The 20,685-nt window shown below is 36.8% G+C and overlaps 1 long non-coding RNA gene across 1 annotated transcript; it reads right to left on the reverse strand.

Moving 5' to 3' along the window:
• Positions 1-7,338: 7,338 nt before the first annotated feature.
• On the reverse strand, positions 7,339-19,335 carry LOC140146000 (uncharacterized). The gene is made up of 4 exons (XR_011858166.1): positions 18,791-19,335; positions 16,080-16,474; positions 12,437-12,552; positions 7,339-8,884 (listed from the first exon to the last, which is right to left on the reverse strand). It is a non-coding gene; the product is annotated as an uncharacterized lncRNA (long non-coding RNA).
• Between the last annotated feature and the right edge of the window lie 1,350 nt (positions 19,336-20,685).

The following is a 20,685-nucleotide window of genomic DNA, read 5'->3' on the forward strand; positions in this document are numbered from 1 at the left end:
GGTAAGTAATTATGCTAATCGTAAAAAGATTGACTCCTGATATGGTTTTCTTACTTTATAATATTTTGGTCTGTTTCCGGATGAAGTCTCAAGATTCAGAAAAAACAAACAAACAAATATCTTGTCAAAAAAATGCGCAAAAAAGTGAAAGTTTTGTGATTTTCTCCATAATTGTTGTTTTTACACCAAATATGTATATATTCCCCCATTACCCCCACCAATTTCGTGCCATATGGCTTAATATGCATGTAAAAAATATTTACACAAATAAGGTCTTACCTTTTGAACAGTTTTGATGATTTATCACTTTTCCATCAACAAAAAACTTTTTTCCTAATATATCTACCATTTACAAATCATAAAGTGGTTTAAAATGTTTGAATCTTGCATATTGTAACCATTTTTATGCCAAATGTTGCCATGAAAATAGCCCAAAAATGTCCATAAACTTTTAAATAATATAGTAAAAATTAACTCGGATTTCTTTTTATTATATGAAGAAACCAGGCAGTGTATTTAATAATGCATAAAAATGCCACATTGAATTACTCATACACTTCAAAAATGTAAATCAAAATATTTTTTCATCATATATCTGGCTATGAGCTCCTTAATTATTCTTGAGCTAATTTGCAGAAAATTTACATATTTAACTATTAAACTTGTTTTTCTAAAAGTTTAAAGTCCAAGCTTGCCAATGGTATGCCACTAATTGTTTTTTGCACAACCGATAAAACTGCAACGCAATAGTATGCCTCCACACCACTCAAATATACCACTTAATAAAGTTAATGTCTTGCCTTAAAATGTATACTTTTTATGTCTTGCGTGAATAAATAAGAAGTTATGACACCTTTACTACATGCATGTAGTAAAAGCCATGTCAATTTAATAAGTTATGACCATGTAGAATTTGTAGAATTTCTCTTGGCCTCCTTATCCTGTATTACTTATCATATCAAACTCTGCATTCGGCAAAAGGTTTGCTCTTAACGCTCTTTTTCCAGTGATACCAGTAAAATTCAGCAAAAAAGCAACAAGAACCAAAGAGAGGTTGCGCCGAAAAATAACATGCCTTGCCTAATTTAGTAACCTGTGAAGTGTAAAGTGTAATTAATTCGTTTTCATGTGTCGATGCTCAGGCACTGTCTTAGTGTCTAGTTATCTTCGGACAAAATTTGCAAAATCGTCCAAATTGCCCACTACCAAAATAACGTGTGAAACGAGCAATAGATTGGCAATTTTAATGCTGAAAAGGGCCAAAGTAAGAAGAAATGTGGCTAAAAATGGGTCTAACTGAATGTGAACATCACAAATTTGGTCAATTTTATCCTGGTATTTCGGAAGTTGATATGCCACTATTAGTTACAGTGACAAACATTTGGACGGGCTGGTTATGAAAATAGAACGTTCAAAAACAAAGTATATCCCATTTTTGGACGTGCAGATGGGCTCAATTTTGCACATTATTATTTGCATATTTACACACTGGTCATACAAACATAATTATTAATGTTCTCCGTAATGGGAAATTGAGTTTCTGAAAGCAATGACCATTATTAGCTAAAATGTTCCAATCTTTGACCTCAATAGTGGCATTTTCAGTGTATTAGTAGAGCATATACAGCACTGCCTATATTGTTTCTTTGGAGCCGATTTGATTTGCCGACAGGCTATTCATAAAGTGGTACCGTTGTTTCAAACAAAGGGGTTCCGCCATTAAATTGGTCACTGATCCGGCAGCATATTGCCGCTTTATACAGCACGCGAGTATCAATAAGTGACCACAATAAGTCATGTGTAGGCGCACCACTTGAGAAAGTGTTACCGTTGTCCTTGCGTATCCATAAGGTACTTTGTGTTGGCTCGAGTCTATAAAACAGGCTAATAGCTATGGGCGGCCGTGAGGGCCAAAAGGGTCTCAAAACCACACAAGGGTCTCAAAAGTACGATAAGGTCTCAAAAACACAGAAAGGTCTCCGAAATAACCACACAACATGGTCTCAAAAGTACAATAAGGTCTCAAAAACACAGAAAGGTCTCAGAAACAAACTCACAACAAGGTCTCAAGAGTACAATAAGGTCTCAAAAACAGAGAAAGGTCTCAAAAACAGAGAAAGGTCTCAAAAACAGAGAAAGGTCTCAAAAACAGAGAAAGGTCTCAAAAATAGGGAAAGGTCTCAAAAACAGAGAAAGGTCTCAAAAACAGAGAAAGGTCTCAAAATCAGAGAAAGGTCTCAAAAACAGAGAAAGGTCTCAAATATAGAGAAAGGTCTCAAAAACAGAGAAAGGTCTCAAAAACAGAGAAAGGTCTCAAAAACAGAGAAAGGTCTCAAACACAGAGAAAGGTCTCAAAAACAGAGAAAGGTCTCAAAAACAGAAAAAGGTCTCAAAAACAGAGAAAGGTCTCAAAAACAGAGAAAGGTCTCAAACACAGATAAAGGTCTCAAAAACAGAGAAAGGTCTCAAAAACAGAAAAAGGTCTCAAAAACACGTTATGGTCTCACATGTTATGGTCTCAAAAACACGTTATGGTCTCAAAAACACGTTATGGTCTCAAAAACACGTTATGGTCTTACGTCAAGGTCTCAAAAACACGTTATGGTCTCAAAAACACGTTATGGTCTGAAAAGTACGTCAAGGTCTCAAAAACACGTTATGGTCTCAAAAACACGTTATGGTCTCAAAAACACGTTATGGTCTCAAAAATACGTCAAGGTCTCAAAAACACGTCTAGGTCTCAAAAACACGTCTAGGTCTCAAATCAGGTATTATAATCGACCGTTATATGTGCAGTACCGCATGCAGTACTGCACACATCCGCTTGCAGTTTCGCATGCAAAACTGCACATTCCGTCACGCACTTCCGCATGGGGAACTGCAATATTTTTGGTGTATTTCCGTATGGGGAACTGCAATATTTTTGGTGCATTTCCGCATGTGGAAATGCAATTTTTGGTACATTTCCGAATTGGATGTATTAATCAAAATTATGTCGCATTTTTGTGAAAGTTTAAGTCAGATGGCTACGTGCTTTGATAGTGAATAGGCCTATGCGTAATTTTAATACGTATTTCATCATGCTAAATTAAATTACTACTCGTCATAATATATCATACTATTGGTTTGTTTATCATGTTTATAATATGAAGACCGGTGGCTATTGAGTCATGCTGACGATTACCACTGATTACCTTAAACATCGACCCTTTTATGACGCCTACTATTTGTAAATTTGGAACCCCCCATCCCCCCTTCCGAAGAAAATTATAGCTCCCTGAAATAGGCCCTCGGATTGAAAATGGCCAATTTCGGTATATATGGATGGGTAATTTTTTTTAAATGTTCTCAATTTCTTTTGGAAAATAGCCCAACTTTGCATCACTATAGCCAAAATGTTTGAAATTTCTCAAAATGCTAGGGGGAAAGTTGTAAAAACTAAGACAATTTGTGTTAAATTTGGCCAAATCTTTTGGTATATCGACGGGTCCAAATTTCAAAATTACGAGTTGGGCTTAAAAAGTTCAAATTTTATAATTTAACTGTGTGGTACGAATGGCAAAGTCCAAGATTGGGGAAATGCCACGTCCCTTGGCGCCGCCACTGCATGATGTGTCCATTCCTGACAAGTTCAGGAGCCTGGGGTGTAATTAATTGAATAGAAATTTAGTATGAAAAGGGCCTATCGAGAAGATGTATAACAGTGCATTTATCAATTTTGTCCAGGTATTTGGAACATGGGATCACTCAGGGTCCACCCCATATCCAAGTTGGAATATCACTGTGGATGAGTCTTATTTAAAAATTGACATTTTGATTGGAGTTCAGCAGGCATTGCATTCACGGATTTGGACATTATCAAAACAACTTGCACCTCCCCTCATCAAAACAAAACTTCACTGAAAACCCACACTATTTTTGGCAAAAATTGCAGTTTTACACCAATGCCTCACCAGAAATTTTTTTAGTGCAAGGGGTGAATGTGAAAGATAAAAAGCATCACCTCCAAAGAGAATATTTTGAGGCAATTTATTAATTAAATTGTTTTCAGCTTAAAAACTTGACATATTTTGCTTAAAACTGTTTTCCCAATCAATTTGTGTTTTCTTTCTTGTTTCACCCCTTGCCATTAAAAAAGCTCGCCCATTAAAAAAGCTCAGCCATTAATTTGTCTAATATTGATCAGCCCTTACACCAGTCACCATGAAAACAAACATATAGATACATGTTAAATTGTATTCTTATTTATTGTCACTTTATTTTTCTAAACACACACAAAATATTCCAACATGTGGTCAGTATACATGTATAATTCAAACAAAAATACACAAAGTTGTAAAACCTAAAACAAGTGTTACATTTTTATAATATAGCTGTAAGAGCACCTGTAGCTGTGATAGTGCTCCCGTGATATGGAGAATTACTTTCACCAAGTTTAAGCCAAATCAGACGATGTTTAAAATGTAGCTCCTGGATGACCTTTGACCTTGGATGATCGATTTTAAGTTTTACGTATTCCCCTCATATAAAGGATTACACTCACCAAGTTTGACCCCGATTGGACAATTGAAATTTGAACCCTCTGTGCCCTATGTGATGACCTTTGACCTCGGTTGACCTCAATTTTATTTGGGCATGTATTCCCTCGTATCAAGGATTCCACCCACCAAGTTTGGGCCCGATCGGACAAAGTTGGAAATTTGACCCCTCCGTAATGACCTTTGACCTCGGTTGACCTCAATTGTATCTCTGGCATGTATTCCCCTCGTATCAAGGATTCCACCCACCAAGTTTGAGCCCGATCGGACAACGTTTGAAATTTGACCTCTCCGTAATGGCCTTTGACCTCGCTTGACCTCAATTTTATTTCGGGCATATATTCCCCTCGTATCAAGGATTCCACCCACCAAATTTGAGCCCGATCGGACAAAGTTTTAAATTTGACCCCTCCGTAATGACCTTTGACCTCTGTTGACCTCGATTTTATTTTGGGCATATATTATTCGCCTCGTATCAAGGATTCCACCCACCAAGTTTGGGCCCGATCGGACAAAGTTTGAAATTTTGACCTTTGACCTTGACCTCCGATGACCTTTAAAACTACCCCATAAACGTGGAATGCCCGATACCTATCTATATCCGAAATATCGGAACGATGCGTCGAAGCGCGGCGAAATGCATAGCCGGATAGACAGACAGACAGAGCTCATTATTTTATTAGTATAGATTAATACAATTGTTATTTAAAATTATCACATTTTACTGGCAGTGTCTGTATTATTTTGAATATGCATACTTAACATTAAAAGATGTTTTGTTTGTCTGTCAATTTTTAATTGATTTAAGGAATATCAATAGCGAATTACAAGAATCATAACAAAGCAGCCAGCACATTGTGGAAATGGCAAAATTCAAAGACTTGCACATGTACATTTCACATTCTTAAAATTCAGCAGAAGTAGTAGAAGTAACATATTCATAACAATTTTAGGAAATGTAAATTCCAAACAAAATATATAATCTTTAAGTCCCAATGAGAAAAAATATGGAGTTTCCACTGATACCAAAATCACCATTTTGATGGAGAAAAGTGGAGCTGGAGATGAGATGGTTGATAATACCATCCTCCTTTAATTCCCAGGGCTAGAAGAAGAAATGAGGATTTTTAAAACAATTTTTAAATTGTTTAAAAACCATTTAAATTTTTTGACCACTATACAAAGGTGATAAGCAGGGCCTACTTTTACCCCTTCCTATTTTATTTAGTTAAAACCCTATATTTATATTGAAAAGTGTGTTCTTAATTTCTAATTAATATAAATTTTGATTTCATATTTACAATCTACAATTCTGAACACATTTTCAGGAAATTGCTCAACACTGTGCTGATTTACCAATAACACTGTCCAGTCCACAGGTACATCATACATGACCAACCAACAACACTTCCATCTTTGCTAGAGCTATAATAAAGTTATAATTAGAGTATGTAATACGCACATACTTCTAGGCTAAGTCTTGTTGGGAGTGAAATTGTACAAAACAATGCACACATACTAAGATGTTGATGCGTCTAATGCACAAGCCCCGCAGGGGGAACTGCATTAGCTCAGTACAAGTGCATTATTTTGTACAATTTCTCGAGCAACAAGTGATATGCATTTATTAACCTATTTCATACAAAAGAAAAAAATCCAATGATTTTGTTATTTTTATAACAACATTATCACTAAAAATGCTGGACAATACAAGCAAATATAAATGCATCAACCCGCAAGAAAAATGAATGCGCCCGAAAGCACTGTGCGTACTACTACTACACGCCCATGCAATTACACAATATTTATGCACACCTTGTATTTTACTAACATTTGCTCTGATTGGTTCTCACTAAGGAGTGTATGAAATGTATATACATGTAGTTTATCAGGGTAAGGGTGTGGAGTATTTATTGACATTAATGTGGTCAACATTATCATAATTATATGAGTTCCACTTACTGTTATTTCACTCCAGAAAATTGATTTCAGTTCTATTCAAATTCAATTCTTTCTACACCTGGTGTCTTGCTATTCAATTCAAATTCAATCCACCTTGCTTTAGAATTAATTCAATTCGATTCCAATTCAATTTTTCAATTTCAAAATCATTTCATTTCAATTCCAATCCAATGCAGTGAAATTAACAGCTAAACAATTTCAATTCAATTCTGAGCATTCATTTCAATTCCAATTCAATTCCAATTCCAATATAGTTGCAGTTTGTGTTAATTGACCAAAGGCACACTGCAAAAACTGTGTCTAGAGATTGAACACTTTTTTGTTCTCGATTTGTAAACACATGTAAAATCTAAACACAAATGTCAAACTTCAAAACATCAAGTGTTTAATATCTAAACACAAGGCATCAAATTACTAAACATGTTTATCATTTTTAATAGACATGTTTACAAATCGAGGATAAGATGGTGTCTAGAATGGTGTTTAATATCTAGACACTGTTTTTGCAGCATATGCTTTAAATTTTACTGCCAATTTTATAACACTTGAGTCAGCAACACAAAATTAAAATCAAGTACACTATACTTTGATCGGTGGGAATTGGCAGGCTTTTACTACTACGCCGAAAAATAGACCCACTTTAAAAGTAATATAGTTCACCTGTACGGTCTGTATTGTGTGTTAAAGAAAGTAGATTAAGTATAGGACTTCATTAATAACTTGTGATGCTTCTGGCGAGATGTTACAAGACAATTCTCAAAATAAAATATATTGATATTAATCAGCGATGCTATAAGGCCCGCCGATTATGAGCTGATCAAACTGCATCACAAAGAACTTCAACAGAAGATACTTTATTGTTATGTTAACTCACTTTTCACATTCAAACAATGCGAGTGATCCTTGACCTCTGGATCCTATTTTATGAAACTTTGGAACTTCTTAGTTCTTAGGTGACTGACTTCCTAACATTTGTCTTAACTTCTTGTCCACCATGCACATTATTTTCTAAACTTAAGGTGTGTGGTATGATCGATAATGGGACCCTGTCCCCACACTGACCTCAAAGATGTCAAAAATCAAGTTTTGATACTATTATAGATAGCCCCTACTTGTCTCCTGCTCCTCCTATAAAGATTTTACACCCAAAATCCTTGTACTTTTGAAAAAGTGTGAGAAAGCTGTCAAAGATATAAGCATTTTCTTTAATGGTTTTCTCACAATTTGTTCAAATGTGGCACGATCTGGTCCATGGGGGCCAAAGGCGGCAAATTTGAAACCGAGATAAAGGTAAAAATATTGAGTAAAAAACAATAAAATACATAAGAAAATAGACATCAAAAAACTTCATAACTTTAGAACCAAGTATGCCGGACCTTTGGTGTTTTCAGTGAATGATAGCTTATTGTTTCAAAATGCCTCCTTTGGCCCCCATGGACCAGATCGTGTCACAAAATGTATAATGACTTTGAGCATAAAAATTAGGAGCTCGAGAAAAATAGGGGCTTTATGATTAGTGCCAAAAGTTTTTAATGTGTGTCTCTTGTGTGAATAGACCTGAAAGTGTATCAGAATTCAAATGGGGGAAGGGCACTTTTTACAGGTGGAATGATCTGGAATCACACAGACATCTGCTTGTGAATTGAAATGGTGAATTGAAATCAAAGCTGAATTTCATTTCGATTCCACTTCATTCTTCATCACTCAACATGATTTCAATTCCATTCCAATTCAATTCTTCATTGCTCACGATGATTTCAATTCCAATCCAATTCAATTCATGCCCAAGCCCACTCATTTTGATTTGAATTCAATTCCAATGCATTGAAATGAAAATCGCCCAAAATTCATTTCAATTCAATTCGATTTCAATGCATTGAATTAACATTAGACTTCCACAACTTCCACTGTTGTAAAATCCAGGGGGGGGGGGGTTCTTCCTGCATACATTTTCAGTGAGTTTGGTATATCGGCAGGTGGTTTTCAATGGAGACAAATGTGCCCAATCGAGGCATATTTGAGTGATTTTTGTGAAAAATTGGGTTGCAAAACAAAAAGTAGGTATAGAGAAAGTCAGCATTCAAAAGTCTGTATGGCAGTGGCACATCCCTGTACAAAATATTTCGAAGAATCCCCACGAATGTAAAATATGAAATGAACAGCAGGTGATGTCTACTAGTGCTCCAAGCCTAATTGATAGGTAGGCCTACATGTAGACCCTATCTGTCATGTTGTTGACAAGTTGTTTTTTTATGTCAATTGTTTTTTTCCTCAAATTTAAATTTGATTTTTTACACATCGTCATCACTATCACGATCTATATCTTGCTTTAGCTCGTTGCTACAGGTGGTTCCTTCCAGTTCCAGTACAAGTTCAAATTTCATCTGTAAAATAAACCAAAGTATCAATTAAAAATATTTAAATTTAATACATTTTTCTTATCAAGATTAAATTGAACAAAGTGGCATGGAAAGAAAAATATATCTTGGGCCGTCGGGGCCCTCAGTTAATAAGTTACTATCTTGGGGTCCCAAGTTACTAAGTTGGGGTCCTAAGTTACTATGTGTATATCCATATCAAAATGAGGCACTTGTCGGCTGCTACAGCCTACATACATGTGTCTCTTTTTACATAATAGCTAGGAATAAATACCAGACTCACCTCAAGTGGAGAGGTCACTGAAAAATCCTTCCGAAATCACATAATACTGCAAACATTCCTAAACCATGTAACTTGGGAATGATTTGAAGTGACCTACACTTGAGATAAGTCTGGTATTTATTCCTTGCTACTGTGTAAAGGAAGACACATGTAGCAGCCGACAAGTGCCTCATTTTGATATGGATGTACACATATCAGGGCAGGGGTGTCTATTCTTCCAGAAATTTGAAATTATTCCCTCACCCTACCGCGCTGTGTCACATCCATCCCCAGATTCTTCCCCAACTGAGATCCCAAAAAATGGACCCAAAAGGGAAAATGTTAGGTTGGTTGCTATCTACATGTACTTTTCCTTATTTTCTTGTTCCCTCCCTTCCCTACCTGAATATAGGTGTGTTGTCAGACCCAGAAACTTCTTTATACAACTGTTAGGCTAAGTTGTGAGTTGGTCTATTCTGTCTTCCCTAAAAACATAAAATTATCTCCTAGATGGTACAGTCTGGACACTGAACCATTGCATCTAAGGACTAATGGTTCAAAGGGAAGACAGGCTGGCAAACACCTTTAGGATCTTTATTATTTTCAGAGCTAGCTGTGATTTATTATTTACAGGGCTGTGAGAGTTCAGCTTTTTGTTTTGATTTTCAGCTTTTTTAGTACCAGTACCGGTACACTTGCTCTGTATAAAAGTAGGATCTTCCCAAATTGCAGCGTTTTGCTAGGCGTTTTTAGCTTTTTGATAACTGTTTTCAGCTTTTATACATGTGGTGACTCACATCCCCCTGATTTATAAGCCTTATAATTAAAATTCTTCTGTAGCAGAGTTCGGAGAGTGCCACTAAACTATTGCATCTAGGCCTAGGGAAAGATAATCAAGGATTTGGATCTGAAGCTGAGGTTTAAAAGGAAAGATAGAGCAGTTAACTAATTGATGGTTCTGTCTTTCCTTAGAATCCCAAATGCTTCCCTTAGATAGGCAGATGTCAAAACTAAAAAGAAAATGGATTTTGTATGAAATATGCAAAGCAGAGCTCCCTTAATCTTTGGGTGTATTATTACCTATAGTATGACCACTAGTCACTATTGCCCAGGCAGCCGGGGAAGAATTACTAACCCAACTTTTCCCGTGTTTTTGGGCACTTGGTACACCTTCTTTTATATCTGATCTTGTATGCAAGTGAATAAAAACGCTCTCAATAGGCTGAATTAATGAATGGCCCAAAGTTAAAAAATGTACTTAAAAGACACTTGATGAATTCACCTACCCTGTACAGCAATCACTGCCAGCCAGTGACCATCAATTTCATTCCGAAAATAGCCATAAAACATAATAATACTTGTTCCAGTTATAGGCCTACATTTTTTCCCCAAATTAGTTTATTTTATTTTTAATCTTCCTTGCATCCTGTTGACTTTCTTTCTGTATTTCCCCCCCTATTTTTTTTCTTTTTCAAAATGCAAAATTCTTCCCCAAAGGGGTAAAATTATTCCCTCTCCTTTGGGGCGCGATTAACGGAAGAATAGACGCCCCTGTATAATTAATCAGGGCCCTTTGTTTCTATCTCCAGGCCCCAAAATTATATAAGTCAGGGCCCCGTGTTACCATGTCGGGCCTGAAGCTACTAAGTCAGGGCCCTGAGTCTCCTGAGATTTTTTTTTCTTTCCAACATTCTAGGGCTCCGTAACAACCTGAGATATTGCAGTGGTAAAAAGAATAATTCCATGAAATTTGAATGCTCTCATTTGATTTATGCATAGCACTACGTTGAAATTGACACATTTTATGCATATAATTATACAGAGAGTAAGTACAAATCAGGTAGCTGCAAGTGCAAATTCTTGTAAAAACCTAGACTGGGATCCATGACTAAGTATTCTGGACATTCAATCATTCTGGACCATTTTGAGGTACCCCGGCACACATTCATTTGCATTGGACCTTATTGCCTTTAGAATCCCTTAAATTAACCAATAAACTAGAAATGTCGCGGTTTTCGACGCAAGGCGTCGAATGGGATGCCTCCACTATGGGGCGATTTAAATGTGTACAAATCCATTTTTAGAAATTTGACCTCAGATGACCTCTGGGTGACCCCGGATGACTCCAAAATGACATGCCAAAAATTTTGGCTCTAAATGTTGACTGTACCCACCAAGTTTCATGCCCATACGACCAATTTGATCAATTTGACCTTAGATAACCCCTGGGTGACCCCGAAATGACCATCAAAAAATTTGGCTCTAAATGTTGACTGTACCTACCAAGTTTCATGCCCATACGACCAATTTTATCAATTTGACCTTAGATAACCCCTTGGTGACCCGAAATGACCATCCAAAAATTTGGCTTGTTGACTGTACCTACCAAGTTTCAAGCCCATACGACCAATTTTATTAATTTGACCTTAGACGACCCCTGGGTGACCCCGGATGACCCCAAAATGACCTTCCAAAAAATTGACTCTAAATGTTGACTGTACCCACCAAGTTTCATGCCCATAAGACAATATTTAGTTATTTGACCTTAAATGACCCCTGGGTGACCCTGGATGACCCTGAAATGTCCTTCCAAAAATTTGCCTCTAAATGTTGACTGTACCCACCAAGTTTCATGCCCATACAACAGGTTTTAGTAATTTTACCTCAAATGACCTTTGACCTCAGTATATGACATTGAATACCACCCAAAAACAAGTAGCCAGAGTTTTTGACCATGACCCACCTATCCTGAAAATCTGAAGTCAATCCGCCCATCCATGCCCGAGATACAGCATCCGGACGGAAGCACGGAAGGATGGATGGACGGAAGGACGGACATTGCAAAAACAGTATCATGCCTCGCGGTGGAGGCATAAAAAAGTTATTAAACTCATTTAAGGCAGGCATTTTTGGGTAATTTTGTACCCGGGTACCTGACATATGTTTTGTGCGGGTAATCGCATCGGGTACGGTACCATACCTGAAATTGCAACAATTTTTTTTTCTCGGTTTTGGAGTGTCCCTGGCTTTACACATGTAATGATTTCAAAATGCATTAAATTTGTATCAATTTTGCAATCATTGGTAGAGTATGATATGAGTATGACAAATTATCACTTTGCATATTAAAATAAAAATCGGTCAACCATGAATGATCCTATCATTGAGCTCTAGGTCCAGGGACACTCCAAATCAAAACAAGAACAAAAACGGTAACCCGACCCGGGTAGCGAAATCTCGGTCGGGTATCCAAAAACCAGACCGAAAATGCCTGCCTTAAAACTCATTGTACATACCAGATTATTGATGGTTCACAGTTGAGTTCGCTATACACCATGATTTGAAGTCACAATGAACATCTGAAAGCAGTTTGTAACCGTACAGTTCACTTCAAGTTGACATCACTGATAACCTAGTTGTGAAAATTCAAAAAATAAGGTCTTAAAATGGAGCAGGTCTTGTGTCACAACCTGGGGTACCTTTGTGTTACATAGTAAAAAAATAAAACGGTTCAAACATTTTACCTACACATCTCATTTGACGTGGTTCATCCTTCTGAGCATTTTGACACCTTTTTTATGGAAATCGGTTAAAAAATGAGAGAGTGTGGGCAAAAACCATCACAAAGTAGGGAGGATGTAACCCCACCTCTTTTTTCCACATTTACAATCATTCTGAGCAAGTATTGGTCTTTTAAATGAACTTCTGTATTTATTTACTTGGTTTAGATGTCTAAGAGTTCATTTAGACATTTTTTACTAGATTCAAATTTTTTAAAGGGGTTTTAAATCAAATTTACAATATAAATCCCTCCCCCTAATCCTCCTCCCCCTAATCCTCAGCCACCCTTGGCACATTTCATGCCAAACGTCATAAGAAAATAATTGAAAAATATTTTAAAACAGGATAAAAACATGAGTAATATAGAATAAATTAGCCGCAATTTAAGACCTAATTGAATCTTCTAAGTGAAGGAATACTCAAGAGACAGTGTTTTGAAATCCAAACTGCACATCAAAATGTAACAAAGCCACCTTTTTGGGTACCCCAGTATATGGTCATTTTCACGGTAAAGGGTGTAACTTTGGATTTTTAACATTTTGATCCGTAGTGTTCTAATAAAGCCACAGAATTCCATGATTTTTGGCCACATAAGTCATCTAGTTAGCAGCTACCTTGGGTAGCATAATCATCTTTGGGAGTTACTGCGTTCAGATTTAGCAGGCTTAAATGTACTTAATATTGCCATTTTGAAAAACTATAAAAACAGTAACATTTTTGTAAAACCCTGTGTTTTCTTCAGTTAGTTCATGGATAATTTTTCTTATCCTGAAATTACGGTTATATATTAAGTAAAAAATGACACATTAGATTTAATTTTGAACAGCCCTGTATTTTTGAGAACCGGACTTGATATTTGTCGTTTCGAGGCTTCATTTTCCGTTAACAATTGTTAACAAACTTTGTGGGTATAGCTTTGGTTCATAATTCTTGGTTATTTCTTCACTTCTTCTTGATTCATAACAGTTGATATCTTAACTTGAAATGGGTAACAAAAATTAGTTGATTTGCACGCTTTTAAAATTTTTATAAAATCTTGACTTCAAAGAGCCGATTTCCGTTAACTTTTTTGAAGCCTCCGAAACAAACTGTTCAGCAAGCTTGGGCAAATATAAATAAAAGAGCTCATCCAATCTATTTATCAAAATGTAGCAAAGTAGATCCTCAAGTCACTTGTTTTTAAATCGTGGCGATATATATCACCGTTTGAAAATGGGACCCAATACAAACTTTCCGTTAACAATTGAAGCCTCCGAAACAAATGAAGCCTCCGAAACAACAATAAGATTAATTATCATCTATGCATATCTAAATTGGTGTGTTTCATAATGATATCTGCATTGTAATTGTTACTTGATATGTGCAGAATGTCATAAATTAAAAAAAAATTTGATATTATGGTTAATGCTTGAAAAATATACTGATACCCATAAAAGCCTGTTTCGAGGCTTCACATGCAAAAAACACCACACTTAACAAATGGGTGAAAAAATTAACATGTGATAAATCTACAATATCTGCCGCATAGAATCATTGCTTCAATACACACAAGAAAATAACAGCTTAGATGATCCCAACAGTGTAATTATAAAAAAAACTGCTTCTGCAATGTTTAACCATTGTTAACATGAAGCCTCCGAAACAAAAAAAAATGACTTGCTGTGATAATTTAATTTTTGTCACAACTGAAATTCAATACTTAGAAGCAAAGCATGAAAATTGGTAATTGTGATATTTTTTACCTATTTTTTCATGTCAACTTGTAGTATTTAGCCAAATATTTTACTTTTATGATCACCTGTGTTGTTAACTGAAGCCTCCGAAACACAAATCGCTTGAATTGCCAATTCTAAAAAATAACTCCAATTTCTGTGAAACTTGGCTGGGAGGTTCCTTTCATCAAGTAGTATTTGTACATGAAGTTAGACATTCAAATTATTTTAGGACCCCAATTAAAACTTAAAAAATATGTCTAAGGTTGGGAAATTTCCATTGTAAATGACACTTGATGTTAAAAATTTTCAAAACTGCAATTACAAACATAGCAAAACATGGTATAAAATGTAACTTATATCTGTTGACTTACTTTGGAATGGGATTTCACATGTATTCCAGCTTTCATGTCATAATTTTCTGAGCTTATGTAAAATACATTTTTTCTTAGATTTTAACCAAAATGTTATGGAAATGTCAAAATTTTTATTAGAAATCAAAAGGTTTAAGCCTTGAAACATTATTTTACTGGAATTTAAGTTGCTTCTATGCATGATTTCAGTAAACAGAAACATATTTAAGTGGTTTGAAATTTTGACCCTAAAAATCAAAAGTTACACCCTTTACTGTGAAAATGACCATATGGCACAAGATCAGCAACCTTTTACAAGAGTCAAGAACAACAGCACAAAAATAACAAGTAAACTGCATGCGCACAGTATCCTGTCCGGTTGACTCCATGTAAATAAAATGGGTGTTGGACATTATCCAGAAGAAGTTTTCCTCCAGGTTTCTGTAAGCTAGCCCCAAAGTTTTATGTGAGGCCTATAGTCTGATCAGTACCAAATTCAAAATGCATTCAAGTAATTGTTTGGCTATTTATTTGCATGAAAAAGTAAACTGCGCACCCTTTGGACCCTAAGTGCCGCAAATTACTTGATCACGGATCACGCTCAACTTGAACATGTACTTCAAACTGGGGCTAGTTGATGAAAATTTTACAAATTACACTTTCAAAAATTCATGAGGGGCAAAAACTTCTGTTTAATTTACAGTGTGCTATATTTATGCGAAGTAAAATATTATGACCCACCCCATCTGGCCATCAAAGTCGAAAGTGCTTATATTATAATATTCTTGTGGCCCCTCTTAAAAATTCCTTCACAACATTTTGCCCCCCCCCCCCCCACCCTCTTCCAAAGAAAATGACAGCCCCTAAATTTCGGAGAAATGGAATAGAACATATTAGGCGCATGAAAGTCGATTCCGAGTTTATCGTCCCCCGCCCGCGTCACTTTTTGGACACCAAAAACACCCGCGTCAATTTTTCCAAAATGCCAAAATAATTCATATTTTCAAAGTATCAGTGTTTTCACCAGTTTTAGCAATTGGAAACATATATTTTTGTTTGTAAAACATATAAATTTATAACTTGGAACCAAAACCAGGCTCTTTTCTAACTTTTCTAGTCCCTACCCATATAAAAACATGTTTATAGATAACATGTATGAGTGTGGCTTTAAATCAACACGCACTTTAGGTCAATAATGAAATCTGATGAAATAATGAAAATGAAAAATGAAAAAAGTCACCTCACCAACCTGGGGAAAAAAAGGGACGATAAACTCGGAATTGACTTTCATGGGCCTTAAGCTTATTACTTACGTTCACATGTATTTTGAATCGTGTTCCAGATTCATGCACTAGCCATGCTAGCGCACTTGGCGGGTAGTTTTCACCGAGGTTTTCCCGAATCACAATGACTTTCCATAGGTTTCTGTCCTGCATCTTGAAATCTTCTACCTCCAATCCTGTGTCTATACCTCTGTTTAAATGGCACTGAACTTCTCAATTTGAGAAAACCCTTCACGAAATTAACCAACTGTCGCAGTTGTTCGCAGCCCGTGGTAATACAGGAGCAATTATTTGAGACCTGTATACATGTGTCGTTAAGTCAATATCATGCGATGACAATGTCACAATGTACACCAGCACCAACCCTCTTCATGAATGGAACTACATGTCTTCGGCCAGTTTCTCTTGAACATCCATGTTTTTTTCTGTGAAAATAGAGCAAATAAAAGAAAAGAAAAATTAAAAGATTAACTTGATACTTAAAGGGGGTAACCCTATTGGTTTTGGATATGGATTGTCTTTAAAATTACATAATAATATCAAATATCGCCCCCTTTATGAAAAAAAAAAAAAAACGAGAGCATTTTCGGCGTAAATGTGAATAAATAGCCAAATTTGCAATCCAATACCTTGGTATACGTGAATTGCATTCTGGGTAGGCAAGCAACAACAACCATTACAGTTCGTATGACGAATTTAAAGCTGACATGCTGTACAATCAATGCCCGGCCCGTATTGAACGAAAAATATTTGTTTTTTTCGCACCGTTTCAGAAAAAAAGGAAACAAAATATATTTCCCTTGCAATATGTACATTTCAAATGAATATAAAAAAGTTTGGGTTAAAAATGGAGAGGAAAAAAAACATTCCGACACGGATTTTGAACCGGTTATAGTAGTGCTCGGTGGTTGAAACATGAAGCGCTAACCGACTGAGCTAATCGCCCGCTGCCTCCATCGTGGAAATTTTATAATTAAATACGGCACACCGTCTAGACGCGTCTCCTCAGCAGTTAGTGTGGTTCGCTTGTTTCACAGAATGTGTATGACGCGAAACCAAAGTAGCTGTTGAGGCGACTGATATTACGAGCTATTTCGTTCATAATTCCCCGCCCATGATCCAAAGTATTTACCATTGTTTACAAACTGGTATACCTGTAAAAGCCGCTGTGTTTCATGATTTCTCCGGAAATACATCGACTTGGAGCGTCAAATTTCAGGATAGTAATGAGAAAAATAGTATCTATTCTGTGATACCAAAACCTCATCAACAATGAAAAAATTCGGGGGATGATGCTGTCGATCGGGTTACGGACCTTTAAGCTGAAATTACAGGTTTAGGTGACAAAAAAGCCCTGTTCTACAGGCCCATTTGACCTAGATTTTGTGTCTTGGGTGGTTTTTTTTTTGGAAAAAAACTATGAATGGAGCAAGTGAAAAAAATTGCAAAATTTTTACAGATCTTAGTAATTTTACAGGTATTTTAAGGTCATTTGCACAAGAAAAATACTCAACTGGCCGAACCTACATAGGTTTATTTCCGTCGCATTTGATACAAATTGAAGAATCGTGGAGGAAAAGTGAACAAAATGACAGACCGTAGTTTATAGTTCCATGCTCTATCAGTGTTCACACTGTGTCATCGTGGATAGTAGATACATGTATCGTAGTAGCTATAGGATTTGTAGATCACTATTTCTGTGTACATTCCGGGGTACATCCCCGGCCAAGTCCCCGCCCCCTAGCCCCGGGCACCAGTGTTTCCCCTGCATACGACCCGGCACAGTTGTAAGTACTCTTCTATTACGTCCCGGGTACACTCCCGGGGTAGATCCCGGCCTGTTTGAGAGGCATTAGGCCAAGTAAAAAAACAAACAAGTTTCTCGTCCGGACTTTTTCAAAAAAGGAGGAGGCAGGGCTTTACTATTTACTATTTTTCAATTTTTTGCTATTTTTTCCAAGATGACCGCCATGCCAAATATGGCTGTTCAATGTATATTTAATCACCGATATTGTGCTATTTGAGTATACTGATGCAATGTATGACAAAACAAATGATTTGTATAGCATGTTTCCTTTTTTTTAATAGTAAATAGTAAAAAAAAGGAGGCGGCGGCCAAAAAGGAGGCGGGCGGGGACGAGAAACTTGTATTTTATTTTACTTGGCCTTACATCCCGTACACTCCCCCACTACGTCCCTGCACTGCGGGGACACATTGAGCTGTTACATCCCTGGCCAAGTCCCGGCTCGGACCCCGCTATTGCCAGGCCCCTGGGGGCCGGGAAAGCCCGGGACTACAATTGATTTGTGCATAACGTACATGTTTACATGACATCAGACATACATGTACACTGTACGCATGTCAATATTGTCATATGATATTGAAATCGTTTATATTTAATATTAAAAAAACAACTTTAACAAGTACATTTTTTAACTTTGGGCCATTCATTAATTCAGCCTATTGAGAGCGTTTTTATTCACTTGCATACAAGATCAGATATAAAAGAAGGTGTACCAAGTGCCCAAAAACACGGGAAAAGTTCAAACAGATTTGAAAATCCTACCGCTGCTACAGTAGTGCTACTGCCTTGCCTTGTTGCAGCACGGTAAATCAATGCAGAGCTCCGGAAACAAGTATAGAATTAGGGTGCAAAGTAATGTACAATTTCAGGAAATATTTATGATCGCTGATGATGAAACCGAATTCATTTAAAGAATATTATAGATCAAATAATTACCTTCGATTCGAAAATGTAGTTACTCTTGCAATACGAACACCTTTTTCAGCATTTCATCACCGGTATTGTTTACGTGCAGACTAGACTCGCTGAGTCTCATGGACGCCGTTCCTATGTCCATCAGACTCGTATTTCCCATTTTGGATGTCAATGGGAAATACACACTTAACGATTTGCGCCGGTTAGAAACTTTAAAAAAAATCTTTAAAATTTCATCAATGTATATAAAAGTGGTACCAACCGTATTGTGCTTGCTAATTTAAGACTCGGTTGAAACAAAATTAAGGATCGAAAGCATTTTAGTGTCCAAAAAAGCAAAATTATCGTCAAAGTTCTGCCTGAAATCGGCACCCTTGCGAAGGGTTCAGAATTCGAATCGGGAACGAAAATATCCGATCTTTGCGATCAAAAACACAAAATTACAACTTTAAACATACTATTGGCAAAAGACATTATTACCAAACAATACAGAATAGAAAATTTGACATCATTTTCTCAAAATATTGAAAAAATTCGCTCACTAGACATCGAAAAAGTACGCAATCCAATTCCCGTTCAAACGCGTGGGAAACTGAAAGTGCGATAATCGTGACTAGTGCAGACCACCGCGCCAGCATCCATCTTTAATTGTGTCGAGGTCATCTAATTTTACGTGGTGTTGTGAAGTACCGCATGCGGTCCGCTTGCACTTTCGCATGTTTATATTGTAGTCTCGCCGCGGAGACTATTAATTAAATTAATGTCGCATGTATATATTAATGATTAAGGGGCTGCGCAATAATTATGAGCCCCCCGCGGGCCGGGGGGGGTTAAAATTCTAAACTTCTCGCCAAAATCTCTTGCCGCCCCTCTCGGCCCGCCAAAAAATATTTGCCCCCCCCCCTTGCACATGCGAAATTTTTGGGATCCCAATTTGCAAACTTTGAATGGTGTAGGGGAAGGTGGGGCATAACGGAACACTTAACTTTGAGGATGCTCTGTGACGTCACCATAAGTAATATGACTGTAAAAATTATATGTTCAGTTGAAGTTTGTATTTACCTTTAATATACCATTAACCAATATAACTTGAATCTTACAATTTTTATAAAAATGAAGAAATATTTTCAAAAAACCGTTTTGCCCCACTATCGGGGCAAAACGGAACCCCTATGGGGCAAAACGGCACCCTGGGTGTAAACTTATATCAGTTGTTCCATCGGTAGGCCATAGGCCTAGTTATATGTAGGCCTATATTCAGTTACAATATTAAGTGGGCCTACCATCTCTGTGGAGTGAGTGGTTAACTTCTTATAGGCCTAGTAGGCCTATAATATGTAGGACCAATATTTGATCAAAAAGAAATATTCAGTAGGCCTACCACCTCTGTGGAGTAAGTTAACTTTTGATCATTAATTCTATCTGTAGGTCTAGTTATATCGCGGCCTATGTTTCAGCGAAGTGTTTACCATGTTCGAGTAGGCCCCTAGATAACGCCTACATTTCCTTGAGTGAAGACAAGTTATGTCCAATTGGGGCAAAACGGAACCCATCTGTGGGACAAAACGCCCTGGGCAAAACGGAACCCTGTTCCGTTATGCCCCACACCTAGGGTTCCGTTTTGCCCCATACCCGATTTTTTAGAAATAGGTTGCATGCATAATACATCGTAGCATATAGGCCATGCACTTAATACAGCTCATGGCTAGTACCTTCGTGTTTACAATATACACAATTATTTGGGAATTCGATATTAATGAAGTAAAATTTCAGCGCATTAAACATCTACATATCTTACACCAGACGGGTAGCAATTTTTTGACTCGATCTTGCTCGAATGTTAGTGGATTGTTTCAGATAAAATTTTTGTTGTAAATCCTCGTAGCCATACTTGTGTTCCTCAATATAATTTGCAT

This window comes from Amphiura filiformis, chromosome 2 (assembly GCF_039555335.1).
Source record: "Amphiura filiformis chromosome 2, Afil_fr2py, whole genome shotgun sequence".
Lineage (NCBI taxonomy): Eukaryota > Metazoa > Echinodermata > Ophiuroidea > Amphilepidida > Amphiuridae > Amphiura > Amphiura filiformis.